The 24,428-nt window shown below is 42.2% G+C and overlaps 1 protein-coding gene across 2 annotated transcripts in view; it reads left to right on the plus strand.

Moving 5' to 3' along the window:
* The first annotated feature begins 12,571 nt into the window (after positions 1–12,571).
* Positions 12,572–24,428, plus strand: part of LOC114477614 (beta-1,4-galactosyltransferase 3-like) — a 61,344-nt gene continuing 49,487 nt past the window's right edge. For both annotated transcript variants that reach the window (XM_028470037.1, XM_028470038.1), the window contains exon 1: positions 12,572–12,725. The gene's annotated coding sequence lies outside the window, so the exon portion shown is untranslated. The remainder of the gene's footprint in view (positions 12,726–24,428) is intronic.

Below are 24,428 nucleotides of genomic sequence, written 5' to 3' on the forward strand. Positions count from 1 at the left end.
TCCTTATTATACTTTAGACTTGACTGTGTACGCTCAGATGCAAAAATAATTTTCTGATGTAAATCCAGCACTCTGATCAGAAACTCAAGAGGTGTTTCATTACCTCCTTGTGTCGCTTTGGTCAGTTGTTGATATAACACAGTGGCATCTTTCTCTGCATAATGAGCCCCTAAAATCTGTTTTAAGTTGGTCAAATTAAGATCATTTTTTCCTTCAAGATAGCTCCTTAGCTTCAGTCCAGGACTTATAGCACGAACTACTGCCTCCACTATTTCAGTTTCAGGGTAACCCTTCCTTAAGCCACTTTAAATCTGATGCTCAAGGCTGCTGAAGCTCAGTGTGTCTCTGGAAGTTGACTCACCAACATGGCCATTTATGCGGAAATCGTTCCTGAATCCACCTGGAGCAACGATGCAGCAGCTGTTGCTAGTTGAGTCTCGTCCTCTGCGCTGAGTCCCGCCATCCAGCGCTGTCCTCGGCGCATCCTGCTGTTCCAGCGCTGACAGCCACGATGATGGTGCTGGGTCTGCCGTCGGTCCGTTGTCCTCCCGCGACGCGTGTGGGCCTCTCGGCACTGCAGACCGCTCCAAGCGCGTCCCCTCCGCCACCACCACGCCCGTGGGTGAAGACAGGGCCGCTGAATCTTCCGCCACCACAGCCGATGACCTTTCCTCTAACAGCACGTCCACAACATCATTTAACTCCAAAAGAGTTGACATTCCTTCATCCTTGCTCTGCAAAAGCTCATCTCGCTCACAAAAGTTAGTAATGAGCTTAACAAGAGCTCTGCGGCCTTTGCCTGAAATGTCCTCATTATCTTTTCCGGTGATGTTGCACAGTTCACACACTTTTAACAGTTCCTTCAGTAAAAGTCCACATAATTTCACTTCCAGATTCAACAAAAAATCATCACGTTGCTCTGACATGCCTGCAGATATGCTCTTTCTTCTTGAATTTAACTTTAAAACAGACCCCCACGGCCTGTGTCTCACGAGTTAGCTTAGCATTAGCGTCATGCACACTTTACCGTCTTCTTGGTTGTTTTTCAGTCTTATTCCGTCAGGTAATCAAAGAGTCTCAGTGGAACCTCCAAAATGTTACATCATTCCCGGACACGTTGATGTAGTTGTCAAAATGAGCTCTTTATTGCCTCAGAAAGGAACACATCTTCACTGCAGTCAAGGCTCCGTTTTTGTTATTCACTCTCCCACTGTATTAGTGCATCTCCTTGCTCTCCAGCGCCACCCGCTGGCGGGGAGGTACCACTACAGTCAAACAAAACAGGCTTTACAATACATGCAGTTCTAACAATTCTGAGAATCATTTCAGTTTAGCAAACACTTATTTAAGTGCTACATATAGATACATTGCCCGTCGGAAGTATGCATTCATATGGGAGTAGTTGTAGTAGTAGAGTTAATTATGGCCAAATGAGTGTGTTTGAAGGTTGGATGTACAAAGAGGTGTACATACTCTGTACTCTGTAGTGTTATAAAGGGGTTTATTTGTGGGTCCAAAATAAAATGTTTGTTGTTTTTTTTTTTACTCGCTTTTATATTTTTTGTTTGGTGTATTTTTCTGTAATGTATGTTTTTTGGAGTCATTATGTGTATTTTTGTATCTTTCTGTTGTGTTTTTGTGCATTTTTTGTATAATTATAGCTTTTTGTTGCCATTGTAGTGATTCTGGTGTCATTTTTTGTACTTTTTGTAAAAATATTGTTTAATGTTTTGTTTTATTTTACTCATTTAGTATATTTTTATTAGAAATAAATAAATACCTTGTGTGTGTGTTCCGTGAAATGTTTGAGACGCTGATAACCAAACTCCTTAGCGATTGTAGCGCCAATCAGAAAAACAACAAAAAAGTGCTAAACAAAACGTAAAGCTCCAAACTACATGAGTGAATAAGTAAATTAAAGTATTATCTACAATTCGGCTGTTTTTTTATTGAAAAAAAACAATTGTTTACCTTCAAACCGAGTGGTCAGAGCTTAGCTTCCATGCACGGCACCACTGAGAATCTGCAGTTTTCCAGATGAAGTATTGAAAGGGTTGAGTTCAATACCAACTCTAGTGCGTTAATCAGCAATTACACGGACAGTTAAATGGTTTAAACAATGGGAAACTTGTCTGTAAAAGACTCACCAGTGGCTGACGGTTTCAAATGATCTATTCAGAGAGCTCTGTGTTTGAGATGCTAACGATAGCATGGCACAGGAGGAAGTGGAGTCTGCCATGGCTCACACACACACACATCAGTGACTCACATCCGGCCCAATACGTGACACTTAAGAATATTGCTCGTATATCAGTGTGAGCCCGGCTGCTCAGACGCCCCTCCTCCCTCTCCGGTGTAAAGCTATCTTCCTTTCTCTCGCTTGTAAGTTTACAGCTTGGCTGTGTGCGCAGCGATTGGCTCTGGCTGCACACGTGACTCTTGCTCAGGTGAGGAGCTGTGCAGTGAAATAGATATAGATGGTGCGCTAGCGCCCCCTCACACTGAGGTCAAAAGCTGAATAGGTTTCATTTCGTGGCCATCCAGATGTGAACTAAAATTAAAATAAACATTTGGAAATGACCAAATTACTCTAAAATAACAGATACACACACTTGGGGTATTTGGAAGCCATTGACAGAGTTTCAGGTCAAACTCGCACCGTATCGGGGAGATATTCGCTCCACACCCGCACACACACACACATGCACATACACACACACACACACGCACACGCACGCGCACACACACACACACACACACACACACACACACACACACACACACACACACACACACACACACACACACACACACAGACCTTTCTGTCGTTATAGTATAGATTATTATTATTCCACACCTGTTTACCCCCTTAGGATGCCCAAAGTCTCACCAAAATTTGCACACACCTCAGGCCTGCTGGAAAACGAGATAATTTGGCACAACATGTATTCATGGCCCCAAGATGAGCAAAAAGTTACATTATGACCCTGCTCAAAACCAAACAGGAAGTCGGTCATCATGAGTTAATGGTGTTTTGATATACCTCCCAAATGCAAAGTTCCAAATGCTTCATATTTAATACACATGTTGACTGTCCATCTTCAAACAAGACTCAATGTGACGGTTACCCATCATCCCTTGCTTTCTCAGAGGGCGCAGCTTTGGGCACCCTAAGTTGAGCAAAAAAGTTACATTATGACCACGTCCAAAACCAAACAAGAAGTCAACCATCTTGGGTTAATGGCTAAAAATCATCTAAATAATTTGCGTATCTCTAATGGTTTGATTGTGCGCGCATTACAAAAGTTACAGATGATGCCTAAAACCAAACAGGAAGTCGGCCATCTTGGGTTAATGGCTTTCCACTTTTGCGCTAACTAGTCTGAGGGGCTTCACTTGATTCGCTTCAAACTGAACCAGAGCACTTAGGACCCATTGAAGATTAAAATTCATCGTAAGAATTTGGGTATCTTAAACGATTTGGTCGTTGTGCGACTGGCACCGTTAATCACGCCTTAATAGGAAATTGCATATTACTTTCAAATGCAAAGTTCAAACTGCTTCATATTTGATACACATAATGATTGTCCATCCCTAAACAAGACGCAATGTGAAAATTACTCATCATGTCTTCCGTTTTAAGAGGGCACCGCTTTTAGTGGTGTCCGACGCTAACAGCTAAGTTGTGTTGACTTCAAAAAAGTGTTGGATGAATCTTATAAGATGGGAGCAGGTCTCTGATGAAGAAAAAACATTCTATAATTCGTGGGAGGGGCCTATAATGTCACTGGAAAATCCTTCGTCATCACATTCTCAATGCTGTATCTTGACTATTTTTCAAGGGATTCGCATCAAATTTTTAGCTGGGCTATAGTCAATGTCCCAGGGCAACGTAGGGGTAATGTAACACTCTGTGCAGCCATTACACAGAATGGGGTCCTCCACCACCATGCCCATATGGGCCTGTACAACACAGCACTCATACTTACATTCTTGGACCAATTGCACAACATAACAGCATCAAATCGATCATATCCAATACATTGTTGTCTGGGACAATGTGTCTTTCCACCGCTCTGCTCTGGTTCAGAACTGGTTTCACCGTCTTATATCTTCCACCATACTCTCCATTCCTCAACCCTATAAAAGAGTTTTTCTCGGCATGGCGGTGGAAGGAATATGACCTCCGTTTCCAGGCTGAGGTACCCCTCATCCAATCCATGGAGGAGGCCTGTGACCAGATGGAGGTAGCAGCAATGCAAGGGTGGATTCGTCATTCAAGACGTTTCTTTCCAAGGTGTCTTGCTAATGATGACATTGCCTGCGATGTAGATGAAATTCTCTGGCCAGATCCAGCTAGACCAAGAGATGTCTAGTTTTTTTTTTTTTTTTTTATTTGTTTCAGTATTATAAATCTCCATGTCAACATTTTGGGTGTGTTGAGAAATAAATGAGTTTCTTCAGTCTGCAACATTGATCTTGTGTAGTGTTTGGTGAATTTACATTATATTTCAACTTTGTTGATAGTAGCCTACTCTAATCATAGGGAAGTAGACGTGCTAAAAGTGTTTTAGGTTTATCACAGCAGAGTGTAACTCGTGCAAACAGAGTACAGTAATGTGAAACGTGTGTTTCATATGGTAACAAAGTGTGGTTTTTAAAAAGAAGTGTATAGTTTTTACAAGAGTGTTTCATTGTGCAAAGGATCTGTAGTGTTTTGAAAACACGGGCCCTGTTTTAAAAATCGTGCTTAAGCAATCCAAAAAAACTGTAAATTCAAATATTGTGAAGAAAGTGATGTAGTCGGCGCCAGCCAGTACTAAAAGAGGGGGCATAAGAACGCTCCGCACTCGGCAGATGAACTACAACACGTTTAAAATAGGACTGGGTGATATGACCTTTTTTTAAATATCTAGGTTTTTTTTTTTTTTCAAGCAATATCACGATATACTGTATCTCAATATTTTGCCCTTGCCTTGAGATGATGCTTTGATGCATACAATTGAACCAGAATGGCATTACTTAATTTATAGTGATATTGAATTTATGATGTAATTGGGTTTTCCCCCCAACTACTGTATTATAGCATAACATACACTCTATGCCTGCCTTTAAAGGCGGGCATACACTGTAACGTAAGGTCAGAGTTGAGTCAGACCTGCCTTCTTCCTGGGTTGTACTGAGCGCATGGACAGTTTCATGTTACTTTTCTGTTAGTGTCTGAAACGACATAAGCAGTGTTTGAGCTTCCCCTACATACAGTAAATGTGCAGTGTGACGCTAACGAGTTATTTTGAGTACTGTTTATATTGTTATCGACCAGCAGAGATTTCTGGATCTCTACAGCACACACACACACACACACACACACACTCACACACACATACACACACACACACACACACACACACACACACACACACTCACACACACACACACACACACACACACACACACACACACACACACACACACACACACACACACTCACACACACACACACACACTCACACACACATCCACACACACGCACTTCTGAGTAACACAATCATTCACTCGCACACAGTGACGCACTGAAGCCAAATCATTCCAAAATATTTAACCATTATTCTTTTTTTATTTTACTAACCAACTCTTCGTTAGCGTACTCTCTCTTAAAATACACAGAATGAACCCTTTTTTACCATGAATACATGTTTTCAGTGAGACAATAGAAAAGACGGTTCTTTGACCTTCCATTTTAATCAATAACATTTTTATATACTAGGTGACACCAAGATGTTTAAGAACACACATATTGACAACACACAAAGTAAGTAAAAACATACTAAATGATGAAGAAAACACAATATAAAGAATGCAGAAAATCCTCGGTCATTCTAGCCGCCAGCCAATTTGCGGTGCCTGTTTATTGAACACAGTACGGTAATACAGCCTGAGGACGGACTTCAAAATAAAAGCAGCGTCCTAAGAGCACTTCACAAGTCTGATGTGCTGCTACTTGATTGAAAAGAAAACCTACAGTCACATCGGCCCATTGTGGAAATGTTTGGACATGGCTGAGTTACTAATAAATTTAACCTCTAAGGAGTAAAATTATTGATTATTGATTATTTTACCATCCTAATTCTGATCACATTAAAGCCTTAGAAGATGAAGGCCATGACATTTTATCTGTGTGAATAAATAATCCAACATAAAAATGAACACAATGGCTAAGATAATTCTAGCAAGTTCTGATGTGTAGTTTCAAAATAAAAGCCCACCAAAGTTTCAAATATGACTTATTACATAAGACTTTGAAATCAGTTTTTTTAAATGCTCAGTTATTACAGTCTCATTTCACTTCAGGATTGTAGTACACAACGTCATGGTGTGACCCTATAAGTTTCAAAACATTTTGATGTGTACTTTCAAAATAAAAGCCCACCAAAGTTTTAAATATCCATACTTTAAACCAATTGTAGAGCTACTGATATGTGAAAAGTGTGGCGAAAATGTAAGAAGCCATATGATTAGCTGAAAGCAAACACATCTGATTGGCTGATGAATCTGTCAATCAGTTTTATCAGCCAATGGTGACGTTTGTTGACCCGCGACGTCAGGGCAGTTTCAAAATTCATCGCAGAGATTTCTCTCACAAATGCACAGAGGTTTCACAGCACAGAAGCGGTTTGTAAATGCACATTCAGCAATTTGCATTATCTGTGGATTTATATTACAAGTGTGTCTCAAAATAATATTTGTGAAACAGATCGTGTGCATTTGTGAATCTGAAATACAACTGTGAAACAAAGCATGTGCATTTGTGAAAAACCCTGCAAGAGTTCATTCATTATGATACTGTTCTGATTCCATAGCTCTAGGGTACCTTCAATAGCACAAATGTTAAACAATTACACCACAGTACAATATATCTATGGAGCAGACTACCATCCACTGTCAGTGAATGGATACAGTCAATTGATAGCCAATCAGATATCTTTGATTAATGAAAAGCTACCCTGTAGTGGCCAGGAGGAGTGTGTGTGGAGGGACACAGTAGGTCAGCTGGAGGGGCACTGCCCGCGAATGCCCCCCCATGACGCCGACACTGCTCTGGAGTGATGTTCACTTATTTTCTAAAAGCTAAGTGTTGTGTTTCTAACAACTTAAATTAGAATAAGACGGAGATGGAGCTTCCACAGATGTCTTTTTACTTGAAGAGCTGGTTACACACAGAGCCTGAGCACATATCACTGCGCCAATACCCATACCACAAGGTGCACTCTAAACAACAAGAGCGGAGTACCCTGACACATTTTCTGGTTTTGGTGCTTGAAGTACAGCTTCAATTTTCTCCTTTGATTTATGTAAGCCGTGCTTATCAATGACATGTCCACAGTATGAAATTTCGTTCCTGAAAAACTCACATTTAATTCTCTTTGCACACAGGCCAAACTCACTTAGCCTGGTGAGCACTTTGCTGAGATTTTCTAGGTGATCTTCATCTTTCTTGCCAGTTACAATGATGTCATCAAGATAACACTGTGTGCCTGGGATATCTTGAAGCACTTGATCCATGACTCTTTGCCAGATTGCGGGGGCCGAAGCAACGCCAAAAATGAGCCTGTTGTATTCAAACAGACCTTTATGAGTGTTGATTGTGAGGAATTTCCTGTCAGATTCCTCAACTTGCATCTGTAGCTAGGCTTCTGCTAAGTTGATCTTTGAGAACAGCGATGCAAAGATGTCGTCGATACGTGGCAGTGGGTACCGCACCGTACGCAGTACAGGATTGACCCTCACTTTGAAGTCTCCACATATGCGAACAGCATCAGCTTTCCCTTTCTTTATCACAGGAACAATGGGCATCGCCCAGTCACTCCATTCAACTTTTGACAGGATGCCAGAGGCCTCTAAATTTTTTAAGAGTGCATATGGCACGGGACGGGCTTTGTGGAATTTTGGATTTGCATTTTCATCCAACTCAATTTTCGCTTTTTAGTGTGCCTATGCCCCCTGTAAACACCTTCTTGTGGGTTTTCAGTAGTTGTGACAGTCTCTTTGTGGTATCGAGCAAGCTATTATTGTCTGTTCGAGCCAAATGTAGAGCTTTAATCATGTGCCAGTCCAGTCTGATCTTTCTTAACCATTCTCGGCCGAAGAGTTGGGGTCCTTCTTTTTTTAACACATATAGCATCAATCTTTGAGTGTTACCCCTATGTGTCACTTTCATGTTTAGTTTACCTGCAGGGCACACTTTTTCACCTGTGTAGGTCTTGAGCTGCACGGAGGTCTTCAGCAGTGGTAAGATGGGGAACAATCGTCTGTAGTCAGCTTCTGAAATGACAGACAAAGCTGAACCCGTGTCTAGCTCCATTTTAAATGTTATGCCAGACACATCTGGGGTGATCCAGATAATTTCCCTGTCATCTTTCTCAGTCAAAACAGTGTCTTGTTTTATTACACTTTCTGCAGTTTTTGTCCTTAAACCAGCAGTCATTTGCATCATGGGATGTTTTGCCACATCTGTAACACTTTTGTTCGTGTTTTCTTGTGTCATTCATGGACATTTTGTGTATGCCACTGTCTACAGCTTTATTCTGTAGCTCCAAAGCATCTTTAGCTGCTGTCTCCATCGATACTGCAATAGCCAGTGCTTTTTCCAGTGTTAGATCTTTTTTTTGACAGTAGCCTTTTTTGTGTGACAATGCATGCCACAAACCAGTCTGTCTCGTAGGACATCAGAAAGTCTGGCTTCAAATTCACAAAACTGAGTCAACCTGTGTAGTTCAGCAACATATTCTGATACGTTTTCATCTTTAGACTGGTTTCTATTGTGAAAACTGAGGTGTATTAACTGCTTAACATGACATCCATTTTTGCTATATACCTTTTCATCTAAAAGTTCAGTATAAGCCTTTGTCTGTGGCCTAATCATATGGGGTTTACTATCTTAGACAAATGTCTCTGTGGACCTGCTGTTTGCATGTGATATTGTCTTGTGACTAAGGGGTTGCATCCTGTCCCCATTTTCTGCTCTTCCTCAAATTGTAGTTTCAGGCCATAAACTATCTAACTCCGGCCTTTGTTCATTTTCATGTGAGGGTCTTACCACCATTATGGACAACTGTTGCTTCCTTTCTTTGTCTTAAGGCTAAAGTCTTAGACTCCACCCGTTGGTCTCCGGTTCCCTGTCAAATCATATATGCCTTTTTTGGCTGATTTTATTCAGAGTAAATCTGACCCCGGCTGCTCTCACAGGGCTTCTGTTCTTTTGATTCTGCTTGTGTTAATAAACTTTGTAATATTATGCGATCCAGTTTCGTCAAAGATCCTTTTTTTCTACACTACATCTTTTTCATCGTTCACACCACTACCTGGGGAATCCACGACAAAAACAAAACCTTTCTGCTATCACAAGGGGCTTTGGGCTCAAGTGGTTCTTTAATGTGTCCACAATGCATTGACATGTCTGTGAGACAGGCTTTTCAGGAGCTATCAGATTTCTGAGCAGGCCATATGTTTGAACACCTATCAGGCTGAGGAGTGTGGGAACTTTCTTTTCATCCTCCACATCATTTGCAGTGACGTAAAGTTCAACCCTTTCAATATATGTTTCCCAGTCTTCATTTGTACAGTCAAACTCCTTATTTTCCAAATAAAAGACATGTTCACGTCTTGTTCACGTCACTCACTCTCTCTGGTGTTACAGGTAGCCGTTAGCCTGTTACTCACGGGTCCCGTTTTTTTTGGGGTTTTTTTTGCTTTACGTCCTCTCCGTCGCGCTCCACCGTCTCCCTCAACTGTCAGTGCAGCGGGGATCATCCACTTGCATGTTGGTTTGTACTCGTCGCCAGTTTGTTGTGTTTGTAGCAACTTAAATTAGAATAAGACGGAGACAGAGCTTCCACAGATGTTTTTTTACTTGAAGAGCCGGTTACACACAGAGCCTGAGCACGTCACTGCGCCAATACCCGAACCACAAGGTGCGCTGTAAACAACAAGAGCGGAGTACCTTTCCACATAAAGAAATAGTGCATACACTACACTAAGAGTGATACTTTTTCTACAGAGAGATTCATTGCCAATGTTGCCCCTTATGGAAAAATCAAATGCATAAAGTCAGACAATAGAACAGAGTTTACCTCGTCTGTGTTTCAGTCATTGCTATGGCAAAATTCCTTAAGACATGAAGCCTCAGCTTTTCGATCGCCCCATCAAAATGGGACATCAGAAAGGGCATGGAGGACCTTGTTTGAAATGGCAAGATGTATGTTGATAGAGAGCAAACTACCAAAATGGTTGTGGCCATATGCAGTACGAACTGCTGCTATAATCAGAAATAGATGCTTTAACAGATGACTTGGATAAACCCGATAGCGTTTGGTTCAGAGTGTTATGCATATAAATATGACAAGAAAAAGTTGGACACACGTTGTGAAAAAGGGATCTTTGTTGCTTATGACAAAAACAGTCCTGCATTTCTAGTGTTTTATCCAGACACTGGTAAAGTGATGAAAAACAGGCTGGTGAAGTTTGTGACAAAGAGAACAAATGAATGTGACACTCAGACAGATGAAGACATGTATGACCATTTTGAACATAGGACAAGAGCTGAAATTCAGCCAAGATTAATGTGATCCTCAAGAAGTAAAAATAGAGGCATGTAAATCTAATACCAACTTACAAAGTGAAAGTGAGAGTAGCCATTGTGCTTGTTATCCAAAAAGAGAGAGAAGTCCCCCAAAATAATTTGCGGATTATGATTATGAAGTAAAATTTGACAATCATTCACTGACTATTCACTGAACATTCATTGACTATTGTTATCGTGTGACATGTGATGTTCCCCTGACACTGCAGGAAGCTTTGAGCTCTTCAAAATCAAAGCAGTGGGCTAATGCTATGCAGGAAGAAATGGACTTTCTTATAGAAAATGATAATTACAAACTAACAGCCTCAGTTGAGACACTTTAAAGAACCAGATATGTTGCGAAAAGTTATAGTCAAGTGGCTGGTATACTGATATGACCTCTGTACGTGTCTTAATGCAGCTTGCAGCTCAATCTGATTCAGAGCTACATCAGATGGATGTTAAAACAGCATGTCTGCATGACCCTATAGATTGTGAAATATATGTGGAGCAGCCTGAAGGATTTGAGATAAAGTCAAAAACAGGAGAGAAATTGGCGTTTAAACTCAACAAGTCACTGTATGGTCTGAAACAATCAGGATGAAATTGGAACAAGATGCTTCATGATTTCCTTATTGAAAATGGTTCAGAATACAGCAGAGTATTGTGTTTACTATAAACAATCTGAGAATGAAAGGATGACCTTATTCTTGCAGCGAGTCATTGTCAAATACTCAAAAGTGTGAAGGAAATGTTGGGAGAAAAATTCAAAATTAAAGATCCTGGGAAACTGAGGCATTTCCTTGGCATTGATTTTGCCCAGACAAAAGGGGAATTTAAAATTAATCAAAAGAGATACAATAGCAACATTATGGAAAGATTTGACATGACTCATTGCAAACTGAGACACCATGTGAAATGAAAATTAAATTTGACAGTGACGGTGAACCTGCTGATCCAAAGAAGTATCGTGAAATGGTTGGCAGTTTAATTTATTTAATGACCTCAACTCGACCAGATTTAAGTTTGGCTGTCAGTAAATTGTCACAGTATCTTTCTGAACCAACACAACAACATTGGGTTGCAGCTAAACATATGATGAGATACTTAAAAGGTACTGTAGACCAGGAATTGTATGATAGAAAATATGAAAATCTTACACTTTTAGCCTATTGTGATGCAGACCAGGGTACGGACCAGAATGAAAGGCCCAGTGTGACTGGCTACTGCTTTAGTTTGTCTGAGAGTGGGCCTGTTAGTTCCTGGAAGTCCAAGAAACATTCCACAGTAGCTTTATCCACGTGTGAAAATGAATACATGGTTCTGTCAGCTACAGCACAGGAGAGCCTTTACCTTACATTTTTGTTGGCTGGAATGGATAATGGGATGAACTATACTCCTGTTACTATTTTTGAAGACAATCAAGAATCAAAGAATCCAGTATGTCGTCAACGGTGCAAGCACATTGATATTCATCATCATTTTGTACATCTGTACTCTGTGATGGCAAAATAACGATTCAATATTGTCCCACAGATAGAATGGTGGCAGATGTTTTTAGAAAACCTGTGACTAAAATAAGTATTGATAAATGTGATATTCCTATTTGGTATTTGAAACTTTGTGAAATGTTATGTACCGTACAGTAATTTTGTGACTTTTTTGTGCTGTACAGGAAATATTTGTGATATGTAAATAGGATGCACCGTGTTGTGCCCAGGTCAATTTAAGAACAAGTGGGGGTGTTGAATGATTGAGCTGTGTCCTCAATCAACCTACTTCTGGCTGTGGGCGGGGTTACACCCCGGTGTGCAATTTCAATAAATGGCAAGTGCTCATTCACAATGTGAGTAACAAGGAGGCCAAACAAAAGTCAAGTATGTCTCCACACCAGTTATTTCCAGCTCATTGACAGGGTATGGCTGCATCAACAACTGAGAGTGCCTGACTGATTACCAGTGTAACCAGTTTGTGTGCTTTATCTCTCATATAAAGAAAATTAATGCAGATAATGACAGTCAAGGGTAGGACTGTATACTTCATCTTTCTGGCATCACCAACGAACAGGAAGGCTTCGGAGCTAGTCCTTAATTCTGGGGTCTAGAAGGTGAGTCTGAAATTTTGATTTATGGCAGAGTCTAGCAACTGAGCCTGCAACAATTCCTCCTTTGTGATTTTCATATTTGGTTGGTCATCACAAATGATTTCATGCACTTGTGGATTGCTTGTTATAGCAGAGATCCAGTCCATGTTTTGTTCTTTCTGGGTCTCCATAGCAATAAGTATCGCATTTAATTACTCAGGTGAAGACTGCTCAGTACATTCAGACATGTACGAGTCCATGCTGGTAGGTGTTCTGGACAAAAAGTCTGCATCAACGTTGATTTTTCCCGGTCGGTACTTCAAGGTTATGTTAAAGTCAGCCAACTCCGAAACCCACCTATGACCTGTTGCATTTAGTTTGGCTGTACTTAAAACATAGGTGACAGGGTTGTTATCGCTATAGACTGTCACTGAAGGGGCATAAAACAAGTAGTCTCTAAAGCGTTCTGTAACAGCCCACTTGAGCGCTAAGAACTCAAGTTTCCCTGAATGCAGCCTGTAATTTTTCTCTGCTGGTGTGAGAGTCCGTGAGCCATACCCGATCACTCTGAGTTTACTTTCCTGTCTCTGGTATAAAACCGCACCAAGCCCTTCTTCAGATGCATCTATGTGCAGTATGAATGGATCCTCAAACCTAGGGTAAGCTATGACTGGTGGATTAGTCAAGATATTGACCAAATAGATTAGAGCTTTTTGATGAGTATCAGTCCAAGTGATTTTTTAAGTGGGTGCAGGCTGTCCCGCCCCGCCTGACCGTGACTGTGAACCTGAGTGGTCAGCTGACAACAAATCATACAAACACTTTGCATGTCTAGAAAAATCCTGTACATAACTCCTGTAATAACCTAAGAACCCTAAAAGTTTGCGGAGTTCTTTGATATTTGTAGGAGGGTTGTTTTTGAGAGCCTGTACTGCTGATACCTCTTTATTGTCCATTTTGTAGCCTTCTGAGGAAATGATTTTGCGAACATAGTGCACTTCATTTTTGAATGAATCACATTTATCAGGTCGGAGTTTTATTCCCCAAGCTTGTTGACGTTTAAGGACAGATCTCAGATCCTCAATATGTTGTTCAAATGTTCGACTGTACACTAGGACGTCATCTAAGTATGGAGTGCATATTTTGTCTCTAAGTCCTTCCAGACTCTCCTCCATACTGCGCTGAAAAGCTGAGGGTACATTGGTGAGACCAAATGGAATCCTGTTCCACTCGTACAACCCCCAAGGCGTCGTAAAGGCAGTGTACTTCTTTGAATCTTCGCTGATTTCACCTTGATGGTATGCTTTGCCTTGGTCCAGCACACTGAACCACATGTTGCCACCAAGACCATCAAGGATCTCCTGAATGCGTGGTATAGGGTGCCTGTCTGGGATAGTTTTCTTGTTAAGGCCCCTATAATCAATACAAAGTCTTAGGCTTCCATCACGTTTTCTTACACACACCACTGGTGAAGCATACGATGAGGTTGATTTTTTTATGAAACCTTTGCTTAACAAGTCCTGAATATAATTCTTAACTTCATCATAGAGCGCACGAGGGACTGCATTGTAGGTTTTAGCTACTGGAACCTCATCAGTCAGTTTAATGTCCATTTTCAAATTCTTGATGTAGCCTACATCCTCTTTGTGCCTGGCGAATGCATCCATCTCCTCCCTTAGCATCTCCATGACGACGGCTTGTTGGTCTGGGTTGAGGTGACTCAGGTTGACAGGTAGGTCACAAGGCTTTTCAGTTGAGTTAGGGGGACATTGGTAGCTTTCAGCTTCAACTGAACTAACCTGAGTTTTGTCAACATTACCTGGATAACAGCATGCCACTCTCTCAATGCTACCTACAAAAATCTTTGCAGGCAAAGCTATGTCACGCTGTGTCGTGTTAGTGACATAAAGCTTAACTTTTTTGGATGTGCCTGATGCACTTAACAACTGACAGTTACATTTTAACCCTTCATCTAAGGACAAGTTGTCATCTGGCTCAATGGGGTGGGGGGTCTGGGGGTTGGGGGTGGGATCGGTGGCGTGGTGCGCTGGGTCCTTGGCTCCTTGGGGCTCTCTCGGGTGTGTATGGGGGGGGCGATGGCTGCCTCTCGGCTTGGGATCTTGGGGGCGTTCGGGGGGCTGCTTGGCCGTGGGGTGGTCGCCGGGGGCCCTTAGGCTGCCTGCTCTTGCTGCTGGCCTGACTGCTTCTTCGGGCCCGGGGGCGGCTCTTGGGTTTTGCAGTGGCGGTTCTTGGAAATACATTTGTCATGGATGCACTGGCCTTGGGCTGTGGGATAACACTCATACTGGGCTCAACCTTAGACACGTTGTTCCAAATACCTGTTTTATGGAATTTCCACTCACCTCTTCCTCTGTTCACAGCCACCACCATTATTCCTAAACCGCACACTGGTCACCAAACTGGCTGGACAACACAACAATAAGCACAATATACACAACCACAATTTCACATCGCATCACTTAAAACCTAACAACTATTCCCCACCCATTCTATATCCTATCTTGTATCCCTCTTTCCTGTTAACTTCCCCACCCCCCTCCAACCCCTCACCTTGGTGTAACACTGCCCTCTCTCTTTTACATCCTCCCTTTAATAAAGTATTTCTTACCCTTCCCTAGGGAGGGCTGGTGACGGTCACAATTATGCAATGAAATAAATAAATTTATTTAATTGCAATAATAAAATATGCATTGCTGTTAAAAGATTGCACTTCTTGTAGTGTTAACCTTCGACAGCATGTGCAGACAAGGTAAAAAAAAAAAAAAAAGTGCATCTGCCTTTCCCGCCCAGACTTTAAATGAGTTTCTGAGTAAGGCTACTCTATCACTAGACTCACTAGGGTCCTGTTTTATCAGTTCCTCAATAACATTAAAACCTATTATTGGTTTCTGCATAATGTCACAACTCACTAAGACTGGAACTAAGACATCATTTTCAGCTGTAGCTTTCCCTTTTGAATCACAAAGGCTAAGGCTAACCTCTACCCAGCCCTGAAAGGGGATTTCAGATCCATTTACAGCTCTCAGGTCTAAAAGTTCATCAGCACTTAGTAGATCACTGATGGGTTGGACTTTTAAATCAGGTAAATTAATAGATTTCCATGACTCACTCATTATTGAAACTTGGGCCCCTGTGTCCCAAAGAGCTTGAGTTTTACACATGTTCATTTTACACCAAACTAGACACTTTTTGCCTACCAGCTGTGCTACTTTTTTGCGTTTCGCACTAAAATTAAGCATGCTCGATAGTTGGTCTTTAGCTTTGGCATGAGTTGTTACAAATTTAGGTGAAGCAGTTTCCTTAATTTGGTGTGACTCTACATACTGGACCTTCTTGGAGTTTTGGGGTTCACACTTTGGGGACTTGAGTCTCGGGGCTGTGGCACGTCCCTCAGTCACAGCCTCCTCCAGTTTCCCGGTTTCTGATTTCCCCCCATTCTACATCCTTTTGCCTAGTGTGAGTCGCTACCACATTTAAAGCAGTGATCACAATCTTTGTTTTCTTTCTGGCATGCAGTACATTGTCTTCTCTGTCTCTGAGTTGACTTTCTGAATGTTTTGGGTTTTTCGCTGTCAATTCTTTTGTCGTCTTGTACAGTCTGCACAAGTGAAGCTACTTGGCCTGTAAGTGCTCTGATTGCTGTATTACTTTCTTCGATTTTAGAGAAGAGTGAATTGTCTTTGGTTGGTTTGTTAGGTTTAGCGACAGGCTGGCTGATGTAGGGTTCATCCAGTGCTTTGGCTTGCTCAACAACATTCAATCCTGCTCTAAAAGTTGATGTGTTTTCTTTAATTTTTATAGCTCGTTCGCTCTCATTGTACTGTGCAATTTGCATTTTCTGAAACAGGAGCTCATCAGTGCTGTTTACATTTTGTAAGTACATCCTCATTTCTGCCCTGACATTGTCATTTAAGAGTCCGGTCATAATTGACTGAAAACACTGACTTTGGACAAGCTCCTTATTATACTTTAGACTTGACTGTGTACGCTCAGATGCAAAAAGAATTTTCTGACGTAAATCCAGCACTCTGATCAGAAACTCAAGAGGTGTTTCATTACCTCCTTGTGTCGCTTTGGTCAGTTGTTGATATAACACAGTGGCATCTTTCTCTGCATAATGAGCCCCTAAAATCTGTTTTAAGTTTGTCAAATTAAGATCATTTTTTCCTTCAAGATAGCTCCTTAGCTTCAGTCCAGGACTTATAGCACGAACTACTGCCTCCACTATTTCAGTTTCAGGGTAACCCTTCCTTAAGCCACTTTCAATCTGATGCTCAAGGCTGCTGAAGCTCAGTGTGTCTCTGGAAGTTGACTCACCAACATGGCCATTTATGCGGAAATCGTTCCTGAATCCACCTGGAGCAACGATGCAGCAGCTGTTGCTAGTTGAGTCTCGTCCTCTGCGCTGAGTCCCGCCATCCAGCGCTGTCCTCGGCGCATCCTGCTGTTCCAGCGCTGACAGCCACGATGATGGTGCTGGGTCTGCCGTCGATCCGTTGTCCTCCCGCGACGCGTGTGGGCCCCTCGGCACTGCAGACCGCTCCAAGCGCGTCCCCTCCGCCACCACCACGCCCGTGGGTGAAGACAGGGCCGCTGAATCTTCCGCCACCACAGCCGATGACCTTTCCTCTAACAGCACGTCCACAACATCATTTAACTCCAAAAGAGTTGACATTCCTTCATCCTCGCTCTGCAAAAGCTCATCTCGCTCACAAAAGTTAGTAATGAGCTTAACAAGAGCTCTGCGGCCTTTGCCTGAAATGTCCTCATTATCTTTTCCGGTGATGTTGCACAGTTCAAACACTTTTAACAGTTCCTTCAGTAAAAGTCCACATAATTTCACTTCCAGATTCAACAAAAAATCATCACGTTGCTCTGACATGCCTGCAGATATGCTCTTTCTTCTTGAATTTAACTTAAAAACAGACCCCCACGGCCTGTGTCTCACGAGTTAGCTTAGCATTAGCGTCATGCACACTTTACCGTCTTCTTGGTTGTTTTTCAGTCTTATTCCGTCATGTAATCAAAGAGCTCAGTGCAACCTCCAAAATGTTACATCATACCCGGACACGTTGATGTAGTTGTCAAAATGAGCTCTTTATTGCCTCAGAAAGGAACACATCTTCACTGCAGTCAAGGCTCCATTTTTGTTTCTCACTCTCCCACTGTATTAGTGCATCTCCTTGCTCTCCAGCGCCACCCGCTGGCGGGGAGGTACCACTACAGTCAAACAAAACAGGCTTTACAATACATGCAGTTCTAACAATTCTGAGAATCATTTCAGTTTAGCAAACACTTATTTAAGTGCTACATATAGATACATTGCCCGTCAGGAAGTATGCATTCATATGGGAGTAGTTGTAGTAGTAGAGTTAATTATGGCCAAATGAGTGTGTTTGAAGGTTGGATGTACAAAGAGGTGTACATACTCTGTACTCTGTAGTGTTATAAAGGGGTTTATTTGTGGGTCCAAAATAAAATGTTTGTTTTTTTTTTTTTACTCGCTTTTATATTTTTTGTTTGGTGTATTTTTCTGTAATGCATGTTTTTTGGAGTCATTATGTGTATTTTTGTATAATTATAGTTTTGTGTTGCCATTGTAGTGATTCTGGTGTCATTTTTTGTACTTTTTGTAAAAATATTGTTTAATGTTTTGTTTTATTTTACTCATTTAGTATATTTTTATTAGAAATAAATAAATACCTTGTGTGTGTGTTCCGTGAAATGTTTGAGACGTTGATAACCAAACTCCATAGCGATTGTAGCGCCAATCAGAAAAACAACAAAAAAGTGCTAAACAAAACGTAAAGCTCCAAACTACATGAGTGAATAAGTAAATTAAAGTATTATCTACAATTCGGCTGTTTTTTTATTGAAAAAAAACAATTGTTTACCTTCAAACCGAGTGGTCAGAGCTTAGCTTCCATGCACGGCACCACAGAGAATCTGCAGTTTTCCAGATGAAGTATTGAAAGGGTTGAGTTCAATACCAACTCTAGTGCGTTAATCAGCAATTACACGGACAGTTAAATGGTTTAAACAATGGGAAACTTGTCTGCAAAAGACTCACCAGTGGCTGACGGTTTCAAATGATCTATTCAGAGAGCTCTGTGTTTGAGATGCTAACGATAGCATGGAACAGGAGGAAGTGGAGTCTGCCATGGCTCACACACACACACATCAGTGACTCACATCCGGCCCAATACGTGACACTTAAGAATATTGCTCGTATATCAGTGTGAGCCCGGCTGCTCAGACGCCCCTCCTCCCTCTCCGGTGTAAAGCTATCTTCCTTTCTCTCGCTTGTATGTTTACAGCTTGGCTGTGTGCGCAGCGATTGGCTCTGGCTGCACACGTGACTCTTGCTCGGGTGAGGAGCTGTGCAGTGAAATAGATATAGATGGTGCGCTAGCGCCCCCTCACACTGAGGTCAAAAGCTGAATAGGTTTCATTTCGTGGCCATCCAGATGTGAACTAAAATTAAAATAAACATTTGGAAATGACCAAATTACTCTAAAATAACAGATACACACACTTGGGGTATTTGGAAGCCATTGACAGAGTTTCAGGTCGAACTCGCACCGTATCGGGGAGATATTCGCTCCACACCCGCACACACACATGCACACACACACACACACACACACATGCACACACACACACACACACACACACACACACACACACACACACACACACACACACACACACACACGCACACACACATGCACATACACACACACACACACACATGCACATACACACACACACACACACACATGCACATACACACACACACACATGCACACACACACACACACACACACACACACACACACACACACACACACACACACACCCGCACACACACACACATGCACATACACACACACACACACAGACCTTTCTGTCGTTATAGTATAGATTATTATTATTCCACACCTGTTTACCCCCTTAGGATGCCCAAAGTCTCACCAAAATTTGCACACACCTCAGGCCTGCTGGAAAACGAGATAATTTGGTGCAACATGTATTCATGGCCCCAAGATGAGCAAAAAGTTACATTATGACCCTGCTCAAAACCAAACAGGAAGTCGGTCATCTTGAGTTAATGGTGTTTTGATATACCTCCCAATTGCAAAGTTCCAACTGCTTCATATTTAATACACATGTTGACTGTCCATCTTTAAACAAGACTCAATGTGACGGTTACCCATCATCCCTTGCTTTCTCAGAGGGCGCCGCTTTGCGTCCAACGCTTACAGCTCTAGCGGAAAGACGATATGATGTGTTGACTTCAAAATAGTGTTGGATGAATCTCTAAAGATGGGAGCAGGTCGCTGATGAAGAAAAAACAGGCTGTGATCAGTGGGAGGGGCCTATTATGTCACTGGAAAATCCTTCGCCATCACATTCTAAATGCTGTATCTTGGCTATTTTTCAATGGATTCGCATCAACGTCACTGAGACTGATTTTCAACTGGTTTTCCCTTTCATACTGGGTTTTTTCGACTGCCGGCATTTTGCACACTATAATAGAAAAAACGCTATAACTCTCATATACAACGTTCAAACAGCCTCATATTTGATACACATGATGACTGTCCATCCCTAAACAAGAATCAATATGAAAATGACCCATCATGCTTTGCGTTCTCACATGGCGCACGCCATAATAGACAACAGATATAACTCTCATATACAAGATTCAAACAGTCTCATATTTGATACACATGGGTTACTGACCCTGGCCACTCCTTCGGACCCTATGATGCTGCTCGCGGCTTTAATTAGGGTCCGAAGGCCATACTGGCCATAGGAACCTATTGTTTTTGCTCTTCTTGGGTATTATTATTCCTTTTCAGAAATGCCCTTTAGGATACCCAAAGTTTGCACGCACCAATGGCCTGCTGAAAAAATATATATTTTGGTGAAATGAAAAAAAATCGCTAAAAAAATGGCCACAGTGCGCATTATAGATGCCAAAAATGCAATGCATGACTGGCAGGTTTGCCCAATTCATATGAAATTCACCACATGGCTTCTTGACGCTAAGTTGAGCAAAAAAGTTACATTATGACCACGTCCAAAACCAAACAAGAAGTCAGCCATTTTTGGTCAAAAAATGGCATTTCGCCCTGGAAACATATTTGCGTGACCTAGTCTGAGGGGCTCCATGTGACCTACTGAAGATTAAAAATCATCTAAATAATTTGCGTATCTCTAACGGTTTGATTGTGCGCGCATTACAAAAGTTGCAGATGACTTTGCCCAAAACCAAACAGGAAGTCGGCCATCTTGGGTTTCCACTTTTGCTTTCCACTTTTGCGCTAACTAGTCTGAGGGGCTTCACTTGATTCGCTTCAAACTGAACCAGAGCACTTAGGACCCACTGAAGATTAAAATTCATCGTAAGAATTTGGGTATCTTAAACGATTTGGTCGTTGTGCGACTGGCACTGTTAATCACGCCTTAATAGGAAATTGCATATTACTTTCAAATGCAAAGTTCAAACTGCTTCATATTTGATACACATGATGACTGTCCATCCCTAAACAAGACGCAATGTGAAAATTACTCATCATGTCTTGCGTTTTAAGAGGGCACCGCTTTTAGTGGTGTCCGATGCTAACAGCTAAGTTGTGTTGACTTCAAAATAGTGTCGGATGAATCTTATAAGATGGGAGCAGGTCTCTGATGAAGAAAAAACATTCTGTAATTCGTGGGAGGGGCCTATAATGTCACTGGAAAATCCTTCGTCATCACATTCTCAATGCTGTATCTTGACTATTTTTCAAGGGATTCGCATCAAATTTTTAGCTGGTTTTCACTTTCATACTGGGTTTTTTTGACTGGCATCATTTTGCATGCCATAATAGAAAAAACGGTTTAACTCTGATATACAAAGTTCAAACAGTCTCATATTTGATACACATGGGTTATCGACCCCTGCCACTTCTTCGAACGCTACAACGCCGCTCGCGGCTTTAATTTTGATTGTAGTTTTGAAGCAGCAGCTCGACAATAACACAATGTTTTGCTTTGCTCCGCGGAGCAGAAAAGAGAGCAGTGGAGAAAGGAGATAGAAGTCCATAGTTTGGTCAATCAAAGCCAGCGGTTAATTCAACAGCTGTTCTATCTCCACTATTCAGGACGTTTAGTGAAAAAATGAACTTTTTAATGATCATTAGTAAAGCTCTGCTGCTTCATGCCCCGGTGAAGCCTGTTCTGTTTGCCGAGGTTTCTGTGTGTGTGTGTTAAGGCTGAACGATTGACCTTAATCGCATCGATAATTAGGTTTTTACTACTGCGATAACGTAACCTCTGGTGCTGGAGTTTTTTTCTTCCGTCTCCATCATTTGAGTGATATATACTGTATGTTCACCAATCAGAATTGCCAAGAATCGCCTTCCTGAGCTGCTGGCCAATCAGAGATGGGTACAGGACACACGCTTGTATGCGCTGCATACACGATACGCACATGCGCGAGTCTCTGAGTGCGCTAACAACTACACTAGCACTAGCATGACCAGAGTGGTGTCATTTGACACCTATACCTTTAATGTCCAAGCTGGTGTCAGATGGCGGGTGTGAACAACTCAGCTTGTGACCATTGTTATGTTACTGAGGCCACTACTCCCCCCTCAGCTAGGGTGGGGGGGTGGCTAGGTAGGTTCCAGGACACAAAGACCTTTTGTATTCTCCTTTGTGTTTCCCATACAGCAGCTACATAGAGGTTGCAACTTATATTTCAACTTTTGCAACAGAAAGTAGTAAGTAGTAATAGTGAGACGGCAACAGTTTGTTTGCATTCTTGGTGAAATTTATTTAATAGAGATTTTGTGAACATTTCTGGCACTGCCACACCTCCTTTATGCATTTGCCACATGCAAACTTGTCACAATACATCCAACGCTTGGTGGCACGGTTTTTCCTGCAGCAACACTTCACCTGGCACAATGCCCTTTTCCCCACATCAGGTGTGGGTGGTTATTGCTGAAGGTTTTGCTCATTCACCTCCTTGGCTGCCATATGAGACTGGGCAAGCTCATTTGCAAGCTCCAGCAAGAAGTCCACCCTCCTCTCCTTGACCCCAGTGCATGCCTGATAAAGCACATGTGCGTTCAGCGCTGCAATGTCAATCATGTTGTAAAACACAGCGACTGGCCAACGCCGTGTTCCTGAACGCACAGTGTACTTTCGAACCATCTGGTCCATGACGTCCACACCGCATTTCATGCTGTTGTAGTCAGTGACTGTGTTCGGCTTTTTTTTCCGAGTAGCCTCAGTCTCCACCACGCTGTGCACGCTACTGAGGAGGCAGACAGTCTTCTTTCGTTTGGGCACATAAACAGTCAGTGTGGCACCAGAGGTTGAAAACACTTGTGTGCTGAATTCCTCACGGGCCAAATTCTTTTTAGCTGAATCTGGAAGCTCCCGGCGAATCTTATTGACTGTGCCAAGGAGGGTGCTCTTCCGGCTGTGCAGTCGACGTGCTAGTGACAATGAAGTGAAAAAATTGTCGATTGTAACAATTCTTCCTTTGTCCATAAACGGTTCCATAAGCTTCATCACCACATTTTCAGACAATCTCTCCCCAGGTGGACGACTGGGGTCTTTGCCAAGATATGGGATGATTTTGCACACATACTTGGATTTAAGGTCACATGCCACACAGAACTTGATACCAAACTTGTCCGGCTTCGTTGCAATGTATTGCAAGAAACAGCAGCGAGTCTTAGTTGGAAAAAGTTGCTCATCTATGGTGATGTGCCTGCCTGGGTTGTACGAAGTGATGCGGTTGGCAACAAAAGACCCCCAAACGTCAGAGATTGCAGCAAACCGGTCAGTCGCAACTCGTTCACCGCGTGTGTCCTTGTCGTCGAAGCGTAGATGCTGCATGATGTCCTTGAAACGGTTTCGAGCCATAATCCTGTTGATCAGGGGCGGTCCCAGTTTTGCTGACCATGCGTCATGCAGCGATGGAAGGCGGACAATCCCCCACAGAAGCAGGATGGCAATGAACGCCATTAGTTCAGGTATGGCCATGAACCAGTTCTCATGTTGTGTCTGGAGTGCATGCTGGACAGTCCACTCCTGAATGGTCCGAAGCATTTCCAGAGTTATGAAGCAGAAGAAACTCTGTAAGCGACTCGTCACCTTTCTTCTGGCCAAAGCAGTTGGCTCTCCATCTGTGACATGACCTTCAATTGGGCTGTGATGGAGAGGCCTTCCGACCTGTTCTTCACGCCACACTGTGCCGTCTTTTGCCGTCTCTGTCAGCCACTCGTGTGTCTCCAGGCGACCTCTCTTTTCTGAAGGTGGCGAATCCTCCTCATGTATAGGGTGATCATATTTTTTAGATGTGATTAATGAAACATTAAAAACACAACTGCCATAATCAGCAAACAAAAAAAAGGATGTTTAGAAAATCTTACCGGAAGAAATTTCAGAGTCAGAACTCAGCTGAAGGGATATTTCTTCTCCATCGGAGTCACAGGGGTTGGCGTCATTTAGGATCATCTCCAAAGCCTGCTGAGAGCTGTAAACTTTTGACATCCTTGCTTCTCAGTCACCAGAGTCAGTGAAATATCTGCCCTGAGTCGGCTATTTTTTCACCTTGAGGTGATAAGCCTTTTCAAACTTTCACTATGGTTCAGTACTTCCGCATTGGGTCAAAGGTTAAGAGGGATAATGTCAGCATAA

Source organism: Gouania willdenowi, chromosome 16, assembly GCF_900634775.1.
Source record: "Gouania willdenowi chromosome 16, fGouWil2.1, whole genome shotgun sequence".
NCBI lineage: Eukaryota > Metazoa > Chordata > Actinopteri > Blenniiformes > Gobiesocidae > Gouania > Gouania willdenowi.